This window comes from Panthera leo, chromosome B4 (genome assembly GCF_018350215.1).
Source record: "Panthera leo isolate Ple1 chromosome B4, P.leo_Ple1_pat1.1, whole genome shotgun sequence".
Taxonomy (NCBI): domain Eukaryota; kingdom Metazoa; phylum Chordata; class Mammalia; order Carnivora; family Felidae; genus Panthera; species Panthera leo.
Window position 1 is genome coordinate 54462932 of NC_056685.1, and position 18398 is coordinate 54481329.

An 18398-nucleotide genomic window follows, 5' to 3' on the forward strand; every position below is an offset into this window, starting at 1 on the left:
CAGGGAACATGAAGCCAGCTTGTATGAATTCCACAATGCCCCCAACTCCCCCTTCCCTCCCTCTCCTCCAAGTATTTCTCTCAGTCTCTGAACTCCTTCCGAACTCCAAAACCAAAGTTCCATCCCAAGTCTCCCACAACAACTCCTGTCAAGTCCAACAATCCACCCATTAAATTGCAGTCTGTCTTCCCCTCCCAGCCAGCCCCAACCACTGCTCTTTAGCCTAGAGGTCATTGTGTTCACTGCTCTGTCTCTGAGAAGGGTACAGCCCTCATCTGGACATTTCCTTTTCAAAACATTTTCTAAGACAGTAAGTTCTACTGGCTCCTCTGGCTGGGTGTTAACATTCTTGCCCATCAGGAAGTTGGCCTAGTGTTTCCTCCTGAATAGCCTCAAAGAGTTTGGATACCAGTTGTTTTGCTAGAAATTTGATAAAGACTTGAGAGGAAGGTTAATGAGGCTGTTAAATAATTATTTTACTTCCCAAAGTTCCAGAGAAGTGGATTTAAATATAACATCTGCAGAGATCATAGCAATCCTCTGTATCCAAACATAAATCCTTTCTCACCTAAAGTATACGAAAACTCTCTTCCTCCTTAAAATTTCTGGACAATGAAGACTCTGAAGCCAATCCAACTAGTGACTCCCAAACACTCTACTATAAAGGTTTTTAGAAAGCTGAGCCACCCCAGAATTTCTCAAGTCCTAACTCAAGCAGCCCTGCAACTGAGGTAGCGGCAGTCATGAATACGGGAGTACAAGCTTTGAGTTCAGGGCAAGAGTTTTAAGTAAAGGTAAATGTTGTGTACATGTACAGCAACATGTCCAAGAGTGAAAGAGTTCACAAGGCATATGAAAAGGCAAATGAACAAAAGCCACCATGAACACTGGGGCTGAGTCTAATACCCAAGGGTAGAAGAAATTGGTTTCCAAAATCAAATGAAAAATGGAATCTTCCCAATTTCTCCTTCTGTTTGGGCTTCTCTTCAAGTCTGTGTCCAATCATGGTCTTTCATTTATCCATTCAACAAATACACTGATTCTCATTTACTCGGCACTGCAGATAAAGCAGAAAAAGCACAGAAATCCTTCCATACAAGTTGGTTACATCCTGTAGTTGAAACCAAACAATAAACAAGTAAGTTGTATGCATATACCTTGTGTTGGATGTGCAATCAGCGCTGCAGAGAAAAGGGAAGCAAGAAAAGGTTAGGATCTGTTCAGAGAGGGTGTTGTGATTATAAAATGGGTGATCTAAGAGAGCCTCACCTTCACACTGTTGTGCAACTTGTTGCACAGAATTTGTTCATCTTCCTCAGCTGAAACTCCGTACCCATAAACACCAATCCCCACTCTTCCCTCCCTGCAGTCCCTGGCACCACCATTCTACTTTCCCTCTCTGAATTTGACTACTGTAGGTACCTCATATAAGTGGAATCACACAATATTCTCCTTTTGTGACCAACTTATTTCGCTTAGCATGTGTCTTCGAGGTTCATCCGGGTTGGAATATATGTCAGAATGTCCTTCCTCTTTAAGGATGAATAATACTCCATTGTGTATCTCCCACATCTTGTTCACATTCCATCCACTGGCGGATTCACCTTTTAGCTGTTATGAATAATGCTGTTATGAATATGTGAATAGAAATATCTTCGTGAGTGCTTCCCTTGAATTCTGTGGGACCAGAACCAGAAGTGGGATTCCTGGATCCTATGGTAATTGGATATGTAGTTTTTTGAGACATCACCATAGTGTGTTCCACATGAATGCATCATTTACATTTCCACCAGCTATGCTCAAGTGTCCCAATTTATCCACATCCTCCCCAACACTTGTTATCTTCTGTTGTTTTTTTTTTTAATACTAGCCATCCTAACAGGTGTGAAATGGTACTTGCATATTTTGAAGAATACAAGGAGGCCAATGGGCCAGGACAGAGTGAGTGAAGGGGGAAACAGTAGCGGATGATGTCAGAGAAAAAGCAGGAAGATAGACCCTTCATGTATGGTCTATGAGTCACTGTGAGGACTTTGGCTGTTTGACTCTGGGTGAGATGAAAACCCTAGAAAAAGTGACAGTTTCACAGGTTGCCTACTAATTTTCATGTTCTGTGAATTAAGTATTGGGTTAAGGGAAGGCCTCCTCCAGATTTTGAAGAAAAAGCATGGAGACAAGTTTTGCAGAGTTCTTAATAGATGTCTGATGCATCTGACAACCCAGTGAGAGCTGGACAAGCTGTGTTCCTGCTGCCCCTCCCTCTCTACATGCCAAGGGAGAGATGTCATACAAATAACTATGGGAGAGTAACATGATGGATTGCTTTTACTGTAAATGTCCACTCCCTGGATTATCTCTAGGCAGGACTCAAATACTTAAATACCAAACAAAAGTCATTTTAGTATCATTTGTTATTTTAGATGATTTCCACCATTATTGTGAATAATGACGAGCTGACATGGAGATAAAGGGTGGGTTTTCCAGAACTTTATGAAGTTAAGGACTGCAAAGATATGGGTAGGGAGACTCTCAGAAATGGGACAGTAACCATGCGCATCAGTCACTTGCAAGCCTTGAAAAATTGAATGGGTTAAGCCACTCCCAAGCCCCAGATGACTCAGGAAGGAATGGCAGAAGCATCTGAGTAGCTCACGGCTGGAGAGAGAAAGGGCCCCAGAGGGAAGTCTGAAAATACATTTCTGAGAGGTAAAGAATACTTCTCATAACCTCTTTTCCCCCTGGGAAAGAGCAATGAAAACTTCTACATCCACATGAGAAGTCCAAGGAGTTATATATTTTCTCAACAACGAAAATCTGGAGAGAATGACTACTGAACCACCATTCAAAAATGTTATAAATACACATGTATGTGAATGGGGGTGGGGGTGACATGGAGGGTAGATAAGGAGAGAATAATGGGGTCGTTCCTGCGGGAAAGGGAGGAGACACAGAACCAATTTTCACTATGGTATTCTTAGGATTCAAATGGGTCTTAGTGGAGATAATTATAGTAAAATATGGAAGCCTAAATAATTAATTTCTCTTTCAAAGAAATAGGCCATGTTCCCATAGGTTTTCTGTGCTGGTTCTCTTTCCAGCTCACAACCACCTAATTCATCAACCACTCGCAACACAGTATGATCGCCACCCACCCCCAGGGTAAAGAGACTCCACAGGTTGCCTCACAACATACTGTCCATCTAATTTCCTCTCTCTGTAGGTCTTTACAGATGTCCTGAGTTATCCTTAAGCTTTCACACATTTATAATAAAACCGGGAGTAAGATATAGGAGAAGGCTGCTCCTCCCCCTTCCTCAAGTAGAAAAATAATAGACCTAAGTGGCAGCAAAAGTCTTATTTCATTCATTTATTCATTCAGTAAATATTAAACACCTTCTAAATGACACTCCTAGTGCTTGATGTTACAAACACAACTGGGAGGAAAAGATATGTTCCCTGTATACATGGCACTCATTGTCTTTAACATGTTCTTATATAATATTCCCTCCAAAATATGTAATCTAATCTGATGATACAAGCAATCAGTCTACAAAACAACTTTGTACAGAAAGTTGACTCTCTATAAAACAAGTGAACTTTGCTTTTCAAAACTGTCAATGTCAGGAATGACAGGTTGAGGAAATGTTGCATATTAAATGAAAATAAAGAGACATAACAATGAAATGCAATGCATAACCAAGGATTGTACCTGGATCATGGAGAAATACTGTAGTAAAAAAAAATGGACAATTAGAAAAGTTAGACTATGGACCATATTTCACACACACACACACACACACACACACACACACACACATTGGACATAGCAAACAAATGTGGCAAAATGTTAACAACTGGTCAATCCTAGCGAAAAATAAATGTTGCAAAGTTCTTGCAACTTTCTGTAGGATTGATATTTTGCACACTAAAAATGTAGGAAGAAAAAAAGAATGTCCCAGAAGTAAAGTTTATGGATTCTTCTCCCTGAATGCCCTTTATAAACAAGTTTGACATGATTTTTGGTTATAACCAAATCTGACCCAGAATGTTTTAGCCTCAAATCAGTAACTTTAGATCAGAGGATTGGGTGGGAAGATAGAACTCCTTTGTCTTTGATTTACAATCAAAATTGTCAGCAAACAAAAATGACTGGAAAGACACCACAGCCTTGCCTCATGTAAGTATGGTTATAAAAACTTCATGCTCTCATTGACATTTTGTGGGATTAATACACACTAATAAACCAGAGCCCTAGACTTGAACTCTAGAGGCATTAAGGGAACATATGCAGAGGCTGAAGACAGAGAAAAATGGTATCTGGCAAATAAGGTTACCAGGTATATGTGCAAGAATTAGGGATACGTGGAAAGAGCAGTGAAAGAGAACCAGATTTGTTGAGCTGCAAGTAATGTACATATGTTATTTCATTTAAGCCTCATAGCAACCCAATAAAGTAAGTATTTTTATCCCACTTACTATCTGAGATATTAGGCAACTATTATTTAGCCAGTACAAAGAAGAGCTGGAATTTGAACTTGATTCTTTGTACTATTTACCAGGTACAAAGAAGAACTGGTATTTGAACTTGGTTTCTTGTTCCTTCAACAACCATGTTCTTTCTCCTCCAGCACCTGACATCCACAAAGAAACACAATTCAAGGGCATGGCTATTAAATGAGTATTTAAGCCACTTCTTACCTTTGTGCACAGGTCACACTCTGCTGATGTCTCCCCTCTCCTCCCAAATAGAAACTGATGAGCCAGTTAGAAGTGCTGGGACCAAACTTTAAAAAAGGCGGGGGGGGGGGGGGACGTGGTGAGGGAGAGATGCCTGGGTGGCGGTGTTGGTTAAGCATCCAACTCTTGGTTTGGGCGAAGCTCATGATCTCACGGATTCATGAGTTTGAGCCCCACATCAGGCTCTGTGCTGGCAGCGAGGGGCCTGCTTGGGATTCTCTCTCTCCCTCTATCTCTCCCCCTCCCCAACTCGTGCCGTCTTTTTCTCTCTGAAAATAAATATATAAACTTAAAAGAAAAGTGTTGGGATGTTAAATCTGAATGCTCCATCTAAATCATGCATACTAAAATCTAAACCTAATCTAGGGACTTCGAGATGCCGAGAAAGTCTCCAAATCATCTGATATCCATTCCAATAGTTCCCAGATAAGATTCTACAACTTTTGTAAAATCCTGCCCACAACATTAGCCTATCTCCTTTTGCTTGGCTTTTAGTGAAAATACAGGATAATAGATCTCTAGATGCCAAATATAAGTCACACTCTTGAGACTTCTTTCATCATCCAATTCTTTCCCCACTCTATTCCAAATCTTTTCTGGTCACTGCCTCCTCCTTAAGAAGAAAAAGAACCATCTTCAGGGCAGCTTAGGGAATTCTAGAGAAGGAAATGAAACCTTGATTTTCATTGTGTAAAGAAATATAGGCAGACAGGGGAGCAGATATTTTCTAAAATGGGAGCCCAATGGCAAGAAGATGGTTGCAATTTCCCTGACAACCGAATTCCTTTCAGGTTTGAGCTTCCCAAACCTCAACCATCATTCATGGCTTCAAGATGCAGCCAGCACACACCATTAGGAAACTTCTGTCACAAAGGACAGCCCCAACTGGGACAAAGAAGGGCAGGGGGGGTAGATTGCTCTAGTTTAATGAGAGTGGTTTAATGGAACATCTTTTTTTTTTTTTTTTTACTTTTCTTTTTTTCTTTTAAATTGGTTTTAATATTTATTCATTTTTCAGAGATGGAGAGAGACAGAGCATGAACAGGGGAGGGGCAGAGAGAGGGAGATGCAGAATCTGAAGCAGACTCCAGGCTCTGAGCTGTCAGCACAGAGCCTGATGCAGGGCTCAAACCCATGGCGCTTGAGATCATGATCCCAGCCAATTCTAGCACTTAACCAACCGAGCCACCCAGGTGCACCTAACAAAAACCTCTTTTTAAGCTTCCTATCTCACTTGGCCATTTGCTCTCCAGGTTGGGCCGCCAATGAGGAGCAGACTGGGAATGTTTGCCAGAGAATGGCAATGTCCTCTTATCCTTAACCCAGAAGATCCAGTACCAGAAGAATATCAGGTCAACAGTCACTCCAAAATATGATTAAACCCATTTCAGAAGTAAAACATCAGGGGGATGCTGGAAAAAAGATTTCAGCTATGTCAGATTGATCATTCTGGCTTGGCTATTGTTGACAACAAGACATCTGACCAACTAGAATATATAAAATGGGCATTTGTATCCCCCATGGTGACTCATACCTGTGACCAACTCTGAGCATCGTTAGTATTTATTAATCATCCATGGAAATAAGAGAAAAGACCAATGAACATAAGGCATGAATACAGATCTCTATGGCTAATTTTGGACTCCTTGCTATTTTTTTAAAGTTATGAAGGTTTATGAACATGTGAGAAGGAATAATGGGTGTTCTGAACATGCTATTTGTATAGGGAGATCAACAGAGAAGATAAAGGATTGCCTTTCTGTTTTAATTCCAAAAGGAAGAAAATCCAAATTTTGTTAAGAAACAAGGGGGTTGGCAAAGCAGCCTCTTAGGATCCTGATCTTATCCAGGGAAATTGAATAAAAATTTGGAATAAATGCAAGGAATTCTACTTGAACCTCACTGGTTTCAGATATTTGGAAATCACCAGCCTAACCCTCAATTCAAGTTGGCTGACATGAAGTCATTTGACACTTAGCATCTTGTCCACACTAGTCCTCTATCTAGTAGATTTGTATGGTTTGCAAATACTGCATATCCAGGCCAGCCACCTGCCATACTCCCTAGTCCACCCTCCTGGTCCATAAAGTTGGTAACTCTAAACAGAGATCCTCTAGACTCTCACTCAGATTCACTCAGCAGTCACCAGAGCGTGTTGCCCTTGAAGCAGGATAAAGCCCTAAATCACATTCTTCCTGATCACTACATGCAGAAGATAACTGAAGTGTAAGTGCTCCTTCTGGAAATGACACTTTCTTCAAGTCTATAAAGACACTCGTACACACACATACGCACATGCACACACACACACACACACACACACACACACACACTCCCAACCAACCTGCAGTTTCCTGCTCTCTATTAAGTCCAAACTTCTAAGATTGTATTTCCAAGGCTTTCTTTTCACTGTTGTTCTCCCACTTACTCACACTATTAAACTTTTATGTGGCTCCTACAGCACAAATCTTTCCCCACACATGCATGTCTTGCTGGCATTTACATCAGCTCTCACACAGACTGTCCTCTGCCTAGAATATGCTCCTTCCCAACTCCATTCAGTATAACCCTCCTTCTGGAAACTTCTCTGGTCACAGCTACAGATAGGTATCTGATCTCTCCAGTATGGTCTCCTTGCCCCTTTCTCTCTCCTCATTAATGTCCAGTGGCATAACTCACTGGCCTAGAAATTCCCAGTTAGGGAAGAGGGTAGAAAGAGTAAGTGCTGAGGTGGAGCCCAGGAGCACAGCTTCTGCCTGATCATGCTTTTAGCTTGCCTTTCCCTCCCCAGCTGAAGCCTGAGGTGCAAAGAGTTAACTGGTGACAGCCAAGAAGTTCCCCAGGATCTATAGCCCAATTTGGTGTTGTCAGAGATCTGACACAAGAACTGAGGTCCAAGTCTCTTTCACCACAACAAAGTCAAAGTACAAAGGAAGTAACCCAAGTCAGCCAAGAGAATGTACATCATCAGCGACATTCATGATTTACATCAGTGTCATCCTTGTAATGTGTGACAATGGAACAGACAGACAACACAGTTTTACTACTTTCACCACTTTACTTTGTTTCTAAAATAAGTCCTCTAATGTGTTGGCATTAGAAAACATGATATGATACTCAAACTGCAATAACTACATTTAAGGCTGGCTTGCAGAAGGGATGAGTGGGACAATAGTCAATTGATTGAATGGGGTGTAGAATAAGATTTCACTTGTTTCTGTTGGATAGGGAAGTATCCATCAAATGTCCTTATATTATAATCTCCCAGAAAATAATTTTCTGTATTTGCTACCATTTTTCTTATACTATCTATAAATAACTACACAGATGGGTTCTGTGTACATGGGGTTGGGTCTAAAGTGAGACTTTGGATGGTCCCTCAAGTCGAAACCACAAAAAGTCCAAGTGAGAAACACTGGATTCAACCTATTAAAGATCAGTTTTCAATTAAGTGTAAATGAATACAAAGACAATTCCAAATTAGAAAATTCAGGCACCATGGTGATACTTTGTGGGAAAAAAAAAAAACCTCGAGAAAAAGCAACATTTTTTCCCCTAAATTATCAACACCACCACCATTACTCAGAAATCATCATGCACTCAGTTACACACAGTGCAAGACAATGGTGGCAAATACAGAATTCCCTTATCTGGGAATGTTCAGTTAAGGACATTTCATGAATACCTCCCCATCTGGCAAAAGAAGTAAAAGATGCATAAAGTATAAATGAGGAAGTGTATTCCTAAGTCAGAAATGAATACTCAAGACAATAGCATGTGAAAATCCCAGATGGCTTCATAGTTGATGGAAAGTAAAAGTATTAAGGACCTCATTTTCCATTGTGAATAAGACTAGTGAGTATCTTCTCTGTACCGTGTGTCAGCCTAAGAAGACTGCATGGAAGAGGGAAGAATTACCCCATCTTGGGATTTTTTATAACTGTTTCCCCCCCCCAAAAAAAAAACATTAGTTCAAGCTGCATACTCAGCTTGGGCCACAATCCAATAAATAAAGTCTCTTTTAGACCCTCCTTACATGTCCCCCACCAAAAAGTACAAACAAACTCCACCACACCTGGAACTAGTGAATCCAGTTTGCCCAACCAGATAGATCCTTTCAAATATTTGCTACAGATATTATGGAACTAGATAATAAGATGTAATGATAATAATAATAATATTAAAAATAATAATAATAACAACTCTCAGTCTTGATCTCTGCTGAAAAGGAAAAGAGAGTGAAACTATTGTAGTAGAAATAAAGGTTTAACTTCTCCCCTGGGTAAAGAGAAGAAAGGTCAGATAGCTTCCCTCAAAGGTTGGAAAGAAATATGAAGTAAACAAATTCAGCTTATACTAAAGTAAATTCATATCCAAACTTATCTCCCGGAGTCTTCTGAAAACAACCTCACCACGCAAAACACTTAAAAGGCATCCTCCCAACTAGGATCTTACTTGGTGCTGTATTCTGTTTGCATGTTACTGGGAAGAGCTTTCTAAAATTAAAACTCCATAGGATAGAAACTGCTTCATGTTCTTTCAATGAAGCTAATTCTGCAAGGATATATTACTAGGTGCAACCAAGACTTGAACTTGAAGGCATAGTATGCCCCAAACTGTCCACTCATTAGACCAAGAGGAAACACAGCCACCTCCTCCAACTTACCCACCTGCCCTACTAACAAAGCACACCTCTCAAATCCCATCCCAGTCTGGCAGAGGCTGAATTGCAATTCAGTGAAAACCCACCCTGATGCAAATTAACACACTCCAGACCAACTGCAGGTAAACAAAATCCATCCACTCAATTATAGGTCAAAATTTATGTAAATATAGAACAAAACATTTTTGTTTCCTTCTCACAACATCTATGGGGTCCCTGCCACATGCAGACACCACACTAGTATCATTGCACCATTATTTGGGTAAACAATCACACAGCCAGGGCTTCTCTAGAGGCTATATGGACTCCATATAATCTAGTAATATTCTGGGATAGTTGTGAACAAGGCACCCTTCTTTAGTCCTTCTGGAATAATTACAGAGAAGATAGAGTTAAGTGTGACACTCCTCATTCATGATTTGACACATTTACAGGTTTCGTTTGAGTGAGAATCTAGTTTTGGAGATTCTTAACATTTCTATTACACCAAACAAGATGATCAACCTGAAAAATCATAAAAACCTGAACTTCTGCTTCTAGAGGTCTTCAGAAATTACATGGGCAACCAGGAAGAATCAGAATTAGATTTTCCAAACAGGAATCAAAAAGAGATCTGGGATAATCCAGGAAGGGTGTGCAATTAAGGGACTGGAAAGTGATGTGATACATGAATGTCAATGATGAAAATCAGTTTCTTCTCTGATTCCCTTACAATTGAGTACTCTTTCTTCCCAACTCCAAATCCTGTCAACACAGAACACCTAATAAAAGTTCTCAGGAGAATGCAGTAGAAGGAAATCCAACTGCTTGTCCACCTAATTTTCCAAAAATAAAAACAAACAAAACCCTGCAAGGTAGGATGGTCTTTGTCTATAATGAGCATTGATACACAATCATTTTTTCTAAAAAGTCATCCTAAGCAGCTTTGTTTTTCCCCATCAGATCCTTCCTTTCCTTGTAAGGATCTGATCCTGATCTATAGATCTAAGAATCTATCCATCCAGTGGTCCCACAGAACACTACATCCTGTCTCTACTTTCAGACTAGCAGTTGTGAGTGGTCAGAGGTTATGGCTCCTTCTTCTATGTACTTCCTCCCAATATATACCCTCAGTAATACACTGCATACAAGGTGGCTTAGGAAAGGCTGACTCTCTCTGGTCACCTTACTTCATATCTTCAAATGTGTCCTCCTGTCTTCCGTGTAAGTACTCGGCTCTCTCTTTCTGTCTGTCCTCTCTCAAAACACTGTGCTTGGTCCTTCTCATAGCCCTAGGTAGCTGCTCCACACCGCCATCATCTCCCTTGGGAAGTTAATTTGTTTTGCTTTGTTTTGTTGTAGGAAAGACCTAGATCATCTGAGTCATATGAAACTGGTATCATGCATCAAAGTCCTGAGTTCCTGTTCAAATATAGATTCATATGACTTCTCCCTCAAGACTCATCCTCCCTTCTTGCACTGTTGGTGGGAATGCAAACTGGTGCAGCCGCTCTAGAAAACAGTGTGGAGGTTCCTCAAAATATTAAAAATAGACCTACTGTATGGCCCAGCAACAGCACTGCTAGGAATTTACCCAAGGGATACAGGAGTACTGATGCATAGGGGCACTTGTACCCCAATGTTTATAGCAGCACTCTCAACAATAGCCAAATTATGGAAAGAGCCTAAATGTCCATCAACTGATGAATGGATAAAGAAATTGTGGTTTATATACACAATGGAGTACTACGTGGCAATGAGAAAGAATGAAATATGGCCCTTTGTAGCAACATAGATGGAACTGGAGAGTGTTATGCTAAGTGAAATAAGCCATACAGAGAAAGACAGATACCACATGTTTTCACTCTTATGTGGATACTGAGAAACTTAACAGAAACCCATGGGGGAGGGGAAGGAAGAAAAAAAAAAAAAAGAGGTTAGAGTGGGAGAGAGCCAAAGCATAAGAGACTGTTAAAAACTGAGAACAAACTGAGGGTTGATGGGGGGTGGGAGGGAGGGAAGGGTGGGTGATGGGTATTGAGGAGGGCACCTTTTGGGATGAGCACTGGGTGTTGTATGGAAACCAATTTGACAATAAATTTCATATATTGAAAAAAAATTTTAAAAATAAAAAAAATAAAGAAACAAAAAATAAAATAAAATAAAATAAAATAAAATAAAATAAAATAAAATGAAATGAAAGACTCATCCTCCTTACCCCAGCTCAAGCAACAAATCTACACCACTATTTAAGGGACACTCTTTATCCCTCTTCCCCAGGTCTTTCTATTCCCCACTCTGCTTTGTGATTTCTGGGATAATACAAGAAAAAAAAAGGAGGAGGATAAAATGAACATATATTCCAAAAATCATATTTGTCAATTTAGTGCATACATGTGAAGGAATTGGCCTTTCCACATGCTTTTGCTTAAATTAATGTTAAAATGAATCTGCTTCTAGAAGAACATAACACCTATCCGTTGATAATGGAGAGAAGTTGCCCAGAACTAACTGCTAGAGAGAACAAGAAAGACAACCTAGAAATAGACATTTGCCACATATAATCAATAAAACAGGTTTTGTGCATGGGTAACTGTTATCTGGGCTTCTGGTGTTGGGTACAGCCCATAGTGTACATGGCAGTGGGGAGGGTGGAGGGTGGAGAATAGTTTAAGACTCCCAAGGCCTTTAAAGTTAAACAGTTGCAAATATGTTCTGAGATAACAGCAAACTCTCTTTTTCCTCTTGGAAACCCAGGAAGCCAGACCTATTTCAGGCTTCTCCTCCAAGGCTTTATCAATCAATGAAATATGCCTATCATGTACATGAAATTGATAGAATACAAGAGAAAGAACAAAGCCATCAAGTTTCAAGGTTATTTAGCACTCACTCATTTATAATATATTTGGGACCACAGAGAGGCCTTCTTACAGTGTTTGAAAGACTACTAAGCAGCCACACCCCAGGGGAACTTGGTAATCTTGCCTCCTACAGCCTGACCTGGCCTATAATCAATCCCCACCAGGCAACTTTTTTTTTAATTAGATAATAAAGGCACGGAGATCCCTTCAGCAGTAAAAATAGATATCTAGATCCTTGAATAACTAGGAATAAACCCCTCACATCCCCTCTGGTGATGGTGGACCACCTTATCAAACTAGACCTGCTATTCTGCAAGGTCCACAGCAATGTCCTCCTTAAGAAGATAGGACTCAGAGACTCTCAGAATCTCCCATGAGAAAGTGTTGCAAACTATGAAAGAGACATCAGAGACAGGAAGAAGAATCTTCATTAATTCAAGGAACATATCTAAGCATACTCTGTGCTGGGCCCTGTGGGGAAGACAAAGATGAATAAAGCAAGCTGTGCACCAGGTCAGAAAGGAAAGGCCAGGAAGGACAGGTAAGGACAAAGAGGTGGGAAGGACTCTGGAGGAGAATAATATCCTCCAGGAATAATTTCCCCTACTTCATATTTTCCTCAGCAGAGCTGAGAACCTTTCTGGCATGGAGGAGAACAGAATGTAGGCCTCCAAATCTCTCTGACCCCAGCAAACCCACCTGCCCTTCCCAAACTCACAAGGCCTCTCTGCAGCCCCCTCTCCCAATCCACTGTCTAGCTCTGATGCCATATAATATCCTCTGCTTAAACCCCACAGGGCTTTCACAGCCAGCTGCACTTCATGCCCAGACTTCTTCCTCTCTGGCTCTGTCTCAGTTTTCATGCCAAATCTATAAACATGAGAAATCACTTACCCATGGGCTGTTTCTGTATCAGAGGAGAAAGACCTGAGAAGAAAGTGCAAGTCAAACTAAGAGAGAGGGAAGGAGGTAAGGAGCTTGACAAACAGAGTCAGGACTTGGGGTGGAGCTTAGAGGGGGCCCTCAGGGCATTGGGGCACTGGGAAGGCCAGGCCCTCAGGAAAGCAGAGCCATCAGGAGGCAGGGCCATCAGACTGCTGGTGTGCCTGGGAGGAGGGCTCATGAGAAGGGTGGGAAACTGTGAAGGAGGCGGATTAGGCAGAATCCTGGGGGAAAGCTGGAAGTGGGAAAACTAGTGGGACCCTACATGGGTAAGGAGGTGGACTGAGGGCTTAAATGGGACTTGTTGGAAACTTTGTTGACCCAAGATCTGCTTGTAGAAGTAAACAAGCTTCACAGTGTATGGAGGAGGTCCTGGTTGCCAGGAAGAGAGTGTGGGGAGCCATGTGGAACCAGCCTGTGGTGATTTGGAGGCCAGTCCTAGTTTCAGCTAAGGAGCCCACTCAGCAGTCCTGTAAACAAGGATAGACGCACCACCAAAGACACCTCTCACAATCTCCTACTAGGTTCCTCTATCAGCACCACACATCCCCACTCCCTCATTCAGCATTCACTTCACTCCAGGATTAAAACTAAAAGGGAATTTGCTTAAGCTTCACCTCAAGGGATTTCCTGACACAGTCACCCAGCATTCATAGCATATTCTAACAGAACATGCACTGGGCATTTTGTTGGAGGAAGTAAAGAAAAAGATATAGTTTCTACCTAGAGAGCTTCCTGCTCTAGACATTCAAAACGTAGGGCTTCCAAGACCCTGAAACAATGGCCAAAGGACATTTCCGAGAATGCTAATCATCAAACAGAAGCCAAGACTTCTCAGAGATGGAGAAAGTGGGGCCTACTTAAAGACCGAGGGCTGAATGCAGAAGTGATGGGTCCAAGAAGCCATCGGTCTCATGGAAAAGAGGCACCACTGCCTTCTCCTGATAGTGCTGAGATTTCCCTAAACCCTAAATTAGGTTCCTTAAACACTGCAGTGGAAATGGAGGGAAGGGAGAGAAGAGTAGCAGCAGGACCCTAAAGGGACAGAGTATATTAAATATACTAAGACAAAACATTGAAATTTGAATAGAAAGAACTGCTACAGATGTTAGGAAGAACCTCCAATGGAGGAAAGCCTACAAATCACATTGACCCTACCCTAACACACCTCCCATAGGCATGGACCAAAGGCACAAATTAAGAACCTCCTTTGTTCCAGGTGCTATGCTTGGTTGTGGATGAGTGGACCAGCCAGGACTACAGAGCCAAAATTCCTAGAGGCAAAGGAGACAGGCAGGAATTGGAAGGATCGCTGTCAGGGCAGAACACTGAGGGAGGGAGACCTGGGGGTTTCATTTGTGTCTGTTGCAATATTCCTAGGCTATCTTCCTCTGCCTCAAGCTGGGATTTTTCCCAAATGTGAATCTGTTTCAGAGAAATAAGGGAAAAATCAGGGGGAGGGTCTGTGTATCGTTGTATTGGGTCCCAAGAGCAATCTTTTCCCCTTTCTCCCTATATTATTCACTGCCTTGGGTAGAGATGGGTGGCTGGGGAAATACCAGGGCCCCCAGACAATCACCAGGTAGTGAAAAAACTGTCCCAGGATCCCTCCTTCCCTACCTCCCATAGTCCAGTAGAGGTGCTCAGGCAGCCTGAGGGCCCTAAGGCCATGCTTTAAGCTTGACCCAGTCTGGCAGACCAGGGTTGGACCCTTTGGAGCTTGTGCTCCTGGCTCCAACTGAGCCCCTTGGGGCCCATCAGTGGCCAAGGCCATGTTTCCTATACTACCTAGCACGCTGTTGCCACCCTTTTTCCCCAGCAGGGCCTGGACTTCCCTGGGGTAGGTGGCCTCATGAACACCTTCCACCCACCACCGAGTCACACCCAAAACCCCTTTCAGGTCAGGACTGAGCTCCAGTTCCTCTTTTTGTCTCCCAGAGGATTCCATTCCAGGCCGTGACAGCACCACCAGCCAGGCACCAGTGTCTGTGGCTGGGCTCCTCCAGGTGCACATGCTCTGGGTTCTCACTGCCTCCCAGGAGTCTGCCCCACCACTGCTGCCCCTCTGTTGCATCCCTGGCCAGGCCTCCCACTTGACAATGGACACAGCCACTGTCCCAAAAGTGGACAGTGGAAAGACTGAAGTCCCTGCCCCTGCCCCCACAGGTGTTGATGCCACATGCCCAGGCTGCACCTTTGTTTCTGCAGACACAATCGCCATACCCATGCCACTGCCATGTTAGCCGCAATCTCAATGGTCTCTGTGACCTGGGTCACACCTGCCTGGGAGAAGACAAAGAGCAAGGGGTCCTACACATGTGCCCTTGTTCCAAGGAGTTCCAGATGGCTACAACAGCCTGAGGCATCAGGCCATCCACACACAAGCCAAGGTCTGTAGCCAGCACTCCTCAGGTGCTATGGAGATGCCCACGGTGGTGCTCCTGAGTCCCCTGAGTGTCCCCAGCTGAGCTAGCTGGTGGGGGAGGGAAAGACCCTGGTCGTCGGGTAGAGGGTAACCTGGACCTACTGTAGAAAGCACATCCAGGAGAAGCACACCTGTGACATGCGTGGCAAGGCCTCCATGACGTCTCCCACCTGAGCCAAGACAAGCTGTGGCTTCAGAAGAGGAGACCTACCCATGTCCAATGTGCCTGCAGCACTGTAAGTGCATGGACCCAGGGAGCTATCACGTGTGCATACAGGACAAGATTGTGCAGCGTATGAGCCCTGCAACTTCTCCCACTGTGGGGGAGCTTCTCCCTCAGGATCACCTCAGCAGTCATGTGATCCACACATGGCCCTTGAAATGTGACCCGAGTGGGGAGAAGAAGCCAAGATGGCAGAACAGCAAGGAAGTATTTCTTGCATCCATGAAATACAGCCAGATCAACACTAAGCCAACCTGCACACCTAGAAAACTGATTTGAGGATTAGCACAACAATCTGCACAACCTGAACCACAGAACTCAGCAGGTACACAGCGCTGAGAGGTGAACTAGTGGAGAGAGAGGCCAAGAAGAACAGGGAGCTGTTTTGCTTGTGGAGAGAGGATAGAGATGGGTGGGTGGAAAATATGGGAACCCCCCCCCCAAAAGCAGCTGGAGAGACAGTGGAAAAGTGGAAATAGCCACAGGGACTGAACTAAAAAGGGAGAAAGGAGAGGGTTTAAATTCCATTAAGACTCTATAAACAGGGGGAGTGCAGAGTCTGAAACTCCACAGCTGGATACCTGGTGGTGCTCTGGTGAGAAGGGTAAATCCCCAGGAGCAGAGTGAAGTCTGGGGGTCTTCAGACCACACAAGGAGAGGTGGTTCCCCTGCTGGGAGGATGTCTAATAGAGGCTGTGTGGCCTCCCCCCAGGCAAAGGCCCCAAGTGGACCTAGGAGAACAACCACATTCACTGCTGCTGGAACAAGTTCATTAAGGATGAAGCCTGGTGCCAGATGTGTGTTGTGATTTTCCATAATCCCTGAAATGCTGCTGCTACATGATCCCGTGAACTTTTTCTGGGAAGGGCTGGCACCCAGCCACAGTCTCTGGCCATCAGCAACAGGACAGTCCCATGAACATTCCTGGGTGTGGCTAGCACCCGGCCATTGCTCAGTCACTCCCCCAGAAGGTCTGAGTGGGTCAAAGCCAAAGTCCCTCAGAAGAGAGGGGTGGGGAAAAACAGCCACATGTGAGATAAAACTCAGGAGAGTGGTGTTGCCTGGGGCTTGGTCACGGACAGTGTAAAAACGGGGAGTGGAAGGAAGCTGGAGACAAAGGACAGGTGTGCAATCGCTGATCAGGGAGAACAGAGCTTCTTTACCAGAGACTAGGTAGGTGGGTGATGCCATCTTCACTGCTTCCATGCATGCGCATACACACCTAAAAGGGCCACAACAATCCACTGCAGTAAGCTAAGCAGTGCCATCTAATGGGGACGGAGTCCCGCCCAATTGGGCCACCGTCCCTCTTCAGGAACACCACAAGTCTCTCCTGCTTAGTTTATGGATGATAAGGTATTTCATAGTTTGACTTCTAGGAAAAAAAGACGTAATGTCCATTTTATTTCAGTCTGTTCTCTGGTCCATCTATTCAGTTTTCTTTTTTTTTTTCTTTTTCATTTCTTTTCTTTTTCTTGAATACAGAAAGAAAAAATTTATTTTTATTTTCAATTTTTATTAAAAATATTTCTCTTTAATTTCTTCTACTATATTTTTTACTTTTTGGTAAATTTTTCAAATTCTATTTTACTTCCATCATTTCATTTTATTCTATTTCATTGTAGTCATTTTTTCAAATTTTCAAACTTTTTATTTTTTTTCTCCCCCCCTTTTTCTCTCTAATCTATCAAGCTCATTTTAACAACCAGATCAAAACACACCTAGGATCTAGCATCATTTATTTGATTCGTTTTTTTTGTGCTGTTTTTAATTTTATAATTTTATTTTTTACCTTATTATTTTCTTCCTTCAAAATGATGAAACAAAGGAATGCACCCCAAAAGAAAGAGCAGGAAAAAATACCATGCTTATTTTCAGACCACAATGCTATGAAACTGGAAATCAACCACAAGAAAAAATTGGAAAGGTAACAAATACTTGGAGACTAAAGAACATCCTACTAAAGAATGAACGGGCTAACCAAGAAGTCAAAGAGGGAATGAAAAAGTACATGGAAGCCAATGAAAATGACAAAACACCACAGCCCAAAACCTCTGGGATGCACCAAAGGCAGTCATAAGAGGGAAGTATATAGCAATCCAGGCCTTTCTAAAGAAGGAAGAAAGCTCAGATACATAACCCAACCTTACGCCTTAAGGAGCTGGAAAAAGAAGAGCAAATAAAACCCCAAACCAGCAGAAGACAGGAAATAACAAAGATTAGAGCAGAAATCAATTCTATAAAAAAAAAAAAAAAAGTAGAACAGATCAATGAAACCAGAAGCTGGTTCTTTGAAAGAGTTAACAAAATTGATAAACCACTAGCCAAATTGATCAAAAAGAAAAAGGAAAGGACCCAAATAAATAAAATCAAGAATGAAAGAGGAGAGATCACAACCAACACAGCAGAAATAAAAACAATAATAAGAGAATATTATGAGTAATTATAGGCCAATAAAATGGGCAATCTGGAAGAAATGGACAAGTTCCTAGAAACATATACACTACCACAACTGAAACAGAAAGAAACATAAAATTTGAAGAGACCCATATCCAGTAAAGAAATCGA

At 42.4% G+C, this 18398-nt stretch overlaps 2 protein-coding genes across 21 annotated transcripts in view; both read right to left on the reverse strand.

Moving 5' to 3' along the window:
- LOC122224314 (cationic amino acid transporter 3-like) overlaps window positions 1-18398 on the reverse strand; it is a 435603-nt gene that overhangs the window by 220571 nt on the left and 196634 nt on the right. The gene's annotated exons all lie outside the window — the stretch shown is intronic.
- The window catches only part of LOC122224312 (cationic amino acid transporter 3-like), a 138601-nt gene that overhangs the window by 8632 nt on the left and 111571 nt on the right, over window positions 1-18398 (reverse strand). For 8 of the 20 annotated variants that reach the window (XM_042945952.1, XM_042945962.1, XM_042945958.1 and 5 more), the window contains 2 exons: window positions 4699-4784; window positions 1423-1611 (listed from right to left, as the gene is read on the reverse strand). The exons of 2 other annotated variants lie outside the window; for them this stretch is intronic. The gene's annotated coding sequence lies outside the window, so the exon portion shown is untranslated. Of the gene's footprint in view, window positions 1-1422; window positions 1612-3709; window positions 3728-4698; window positions 4785-13134; window positions 13222-16411; window positions 16770-17052; window positions 17188-18398 lie in introns of those variants that run through there. 10 more of the 20 variants (XM_042945953.1, XM_042945957.1, XM_042945967.1 and 7 more) reach the window with 10 other exon arrangements.